At 26.7% G+C, this 4798-nt stretch overlaps 1 pseudogene; it reads left to right on the forward strand.

The window, feature by feature from the left end:
* Positions 1–320: 320 nt before the first annotated feature.
* Positions 321–2064, forward strand: LOC149062474 (E3 SUMO-protein ligase ZBED1-like; annotated as a pseudogene).
* Positions 2065–4798: the final 2734 nt, after the last annotated feature.

The raw sequence follows: 4798 nt of genomic DNA on the forward strand, positions 1-4798 counted from the left end.
TAACTTTTATTGTAATTGAATTACTTTTTAAACTCAAAAGAAATGTAACTTGACCAATTTAAAAAAAAAGTAACTTAAAAATAATTTAGTTAAAATTTTGATAAGGAATTAGTAATGCAATTTAATTACCAAAAAACCGTAACTTCCTCAACAATCGATATTTTACAGTATTATTAATAGGTCATTAATCAATAATTTTTAACTTTGCAGAAACTAAGTTAAAAAGAAAAATTGGAACTTTGAAACAAAGCAAATTAAAAGTGATTTCTCCTTTAGACAAGAAAACAGTTGAAAAATATAAACATGCTATAGGTATTTGGATGTTCACTGATATGGAGCCTTATAATTCAGTGGAAAGAAAAGGATTCAAACATTTACTATCAGTCTTATGTCCAAACTTTGAATTACCCAGCAGGAAATACTTTTCTGACCATAAGATTCCTCAAATGTATGAAATTGTAAGAAACTGTTTAAAGGAAAAATTAAAACAAGTATCAAACATTTCACTGACAACTGATTACTGGACATCTGTAAATGGATATCCGTTCATAGGATTAGCGGCTCATACTATTAATAATTATTGGAAAATTGAAAGTTTTTGTTTGGCGTGTACTTCTTTGAATGTTGACCATAACAATGTAAACATTAAAAATAAGATAAAACAAATTTTAATTGACTGGGAAATTGATGAATCTAAAATTGCCGGAATAACAACAGATTGTGGAAGTAACATTTTGAAAGCTGTGGAAAGTTTATCATTTAACCATGTACCTTGTTTTGGACATGTCTTAAATACTGGGGTAACCAATGCATTTGCATTACCACCTGTTAAGTTATGCAGTGAAAGTGAGATCAATTTTTCGTTACAGTCCCAAAATGAAACGTTCTTTGTTAAATGCTCTGGATTAATCTAAGTCTTCCACCTTTAGTAGTTCCATCTTCATGTGAAACTCGTTGGTGGTCTTTACTTCCTTGTTTAAACTTTATAAAAACACAACATGAAGCATTGCGTACAATACTAACCACTCCTAAACACCAAAAGATTTTACTTACCTTTAACCATTTACAATTAATTGAACGTTTGTTATATATTTTGAATTCATTAAAACAACTGGGGGAAGCTATGGCTTCAGAAAAAAATGTAACAATATCTTCATTATGGTCCATGCATCGACAGTTAAAATTACAATTTTATAAACAGAAAAATGTAAGTCATTCACATAATGTGTCTATTAATGAAGCAGCTGAAAATAATTCAGCTCCCTTGTTTTCTGAATCGCAAGAAAGCATATCTCATAATCAACCAACAGTAGAAGAAACTTCAGACTTCTTTTCTCAGATAAATGATGAATCCACAGAAGATTGTGAAGAAGAAATTTTAAGCCAAACATTAATTCAAGCATTATACCATGTTGAAAAATTGGTGTCTGATGCTATATTTAATAAGCTTTCTAAACGTTTCAATGAAAATATTAGAACCAAACAATTGATACAACTAACATCATTTTTGGATCTTCGCTATAAATCTTGTTTAACTAGTTATGAGTTTTATATGGTTAAGCAACGACTCGTCGCAGAAATGGAACTTAATGGTATGAAATCTGTCGACCCATGTTCATCACCACCATTGAAAAAAAAAAGTTATTCAGGTAAGGTTGACAGTTTCTTTATGTAGTAAAAATTAATAATTACTTCTTTATCTTTCATAGGTATAGCTTCATTTTTAAGCACAAATTTACCCTCAAATTCTGCTTCAAATTGTGAGAATATTTTTGAAGCTGAAATTGAAAAATTCAACCAAATGCCCAAGGTAGATTTGGATACCGATCCTCTTAACTGGTGGAAAATATTCAATTTAGAGTTTCCCAATTTATCTCGGTTAGCAAAAAAGTTCAAGGTTCAAAGTTCAAAGTTTCAAAGTTCATTCAAGGTACTAGTGTACCAAGTGAAAGGTTGTTTAGCCACGCAGGAAATGTTCTTACAAACAAACGGTCCTTGCTGTCTGAAGCCCATGCTGAACAGTTAATATTTTTATCGAAAAATTCCCATTTTTTGGTAAATTGATTATACATATTATGTATTTAATTTAATAAAATTTAATCAATCTAATTACAATTTTATTAATTTTTATTTAACTGTTTGTAGAAAGTTATACAAAATAGAATAAAGGATATTAATATATATATTTTTTTAATTTTTAAATAAATAAAAAATTTTTTAATAAAAAAAGATCTAATATAAACAAATTACAAATTTTGAGTTTAGACTGTTTTTATTGTTTACAATTTATGAATTACTTTTTAGTTTTAATCCTTATTTACTATTGTCTTTAATATGTTTCTGGTAAACACATAAAATTATATGCAAACTACTTTGTGGGTTGTAGTCTTGTACTCTTTTAAACCAATATAGGTGTTTTATTTCATATTTATAATGATCCTGGAGCTTAAGAAGAAATCAAAATGAAAAAATTACACTAAAAATGAGAGTGGGGCTCCATACTCCTTAACTCCACTGGCTCATCTTAAATTATGTTGTCTGGTTATAATATAAATCATAGCAGACACAATTGGACTCATAATAATTAATATATAAATATTTCATATTTATAAAAATATATTATTAATTAATAATTATTAAGTTGATTTATATTTTATTTTTAAAATGATAAAAAAAAATAAATAATGCATTAGTTGTATAATATTATAAAGTTATTTTGTATAATTTTATCACAAAAAAATGAAGTAAAAAAATAATTGCAGTACAAGTGGTTTGTACCGAGCGATCGGTTAGGTTATTGGTATATATAACGGTAATACCGTTTATGCGGTATTAATTGATACATACTGACATACCGGTACACCGTTAAATACCGGTATGTAAACACATACCGAATACCAGTGGGCAAATTCCACATACCGCCAACCCTAGTTGAAATAATTATAATAATAATAAAGTAATCCAAAGCTAAGTGAATTATTAATACTTAAAACATAATTAGAATATTGATCAAAGGTGGGCAAGTTAATGAAAATAATTAACTCAAGTTAAGTTAAGTTAAGAGGACACAAGATCGATAAGTTAAAAGTTAACAGTTAACACATTATAAATTTAACTCGATAAGTTAAAAGTTAATATGGAAAAAAAAATTAACTTAACTCAGTTTAAAAAAAGTTAATCTATTTTTTTTTAATTATTAAGTAAATCACATAAAGAGTTAATGTGTCTTTCTAGTTTCTAATTTATAAATTATAAATCAATTTGATTATGACAAAGTACGATTACGAACAACGAACAACGTAAGGGACTGGTCGATGCATGCGCACTATAATTCATAATATTGTATTATTGTCTACAGACTACAAGTATAGACCAGCATAATATTATCAATTATAAATAAATATACACTATTTACTTTAAACGATAATTTAGTTTTCAAGTTATTTTTAGAACTTTGTTTCCGATTTTCAGAATCTGGTGGTCAGCTGTATTTTTCTTATCGATAATAAATTTAAAATTATTGTTATTACTTATTTGTACTGCAAATAAAATATATTATACTCAAAATTATGTTATCAAGAAAAAGTATAGAAATGTTTGTGTAATTATATTATTGGATTATCTTTATTTTATACTGATGAAGTAATATTTACGTATAAACGAAAAATTTCAAAATGATTTTAACTTATTGGTTTTATTTTAAAATCAACTGATAAAAGCTAAGTTATTTCAACTGTAAATTAAACTAGTTAAGTTCATAAGTTAATTAGAAAACAAACTAACTAGTTAAGTTAAAAAGTTAAAAAAAAATTAACTTTTTAACTTAACTTTAACTTTTTAACTAGTTAATGCCCACCTTTGATATTGATTTTATATTTTTGGGTTTATGTACCCTCTACACTTAAATAAATATTTTTTTTTTAAAGCGTGTAAGTCGAGGATGTCGCTCTGCTGTACAATAGGTTACAAGTGGGTTACTGTAATGGATGGAATTAAATTTGAATCCAATGATATTATATCATTGTATACGAGAAACGATTCATAGCGGAGACGGTTTATCTGTCTATAAATTATTAAACATTTTCTTTTTAAATCTAAGATTTAAACATTTTTTATAAATTTCTAGCTTAAAATAATTTGCGAATTTTCGTGATTTTTACGTATGTTGTCAAAATTAAAATTTGAATGCTTGTAAAAAAAAATTTTGACTATATATTTCTTTTATTTTTCAACTGCTATTGTAAAAATATGTTAGGTGTCTTGAATTAAATTTTCAAGCTTTTCTACCCAACAAATACATTTTTATCGATATTAATTTTAAAATCTAATAATGATCGAAATTTGCATGTGAATATAAATATTTCAACTTGAGTCAACATTTTTTGAAAATTGCACAGTGGATAGAATATACCTGTATAAAAATTCAGTGAAAATGTCATTGTCGATGGTCATTTGTTTTAAAGTTACAAAAAAACCAAAATCGTTTTTGTCGAAAATTGATTGTGCGTAAAAATTCCCATTTTTCCCTTAATTTTTAGTTTGTTTATCCCAATTATTAAGAAAAAATATTGGAAACTTTTTTCCTTTTGACCCCCCCCCCCCCCCAAGTACCTACTAGATTCACTTTCTGATTGAATGAGGTACTGAAATCGAAAATCAAAGCACTTTTGCTGCTCGTGATGACAGACAAACAAAAAAAAAATTTACACACACCATAGTAAAATCAATACATTCCTTCCTCCACTTAGAATTTAAAAATGTCGATAGGTTCCACCATAATTAATTTTTTTATATTCAC

Source organism: Diuraphis noxia, unplaced genomic scaffold (assembly GCF_037042655.1).
Source record: "Diuraphis noxia isolate RWA-SAM2 unplaced genomic scaffold, SU_Dnox_SAM2 contig0001, whole genome shotgun sequence".
NCBI lineage: Eukaryota > Metazoa > Arthropoda > Insecta > Hemiptera > Aphididae > Diuraphis > Diuraphis noxia.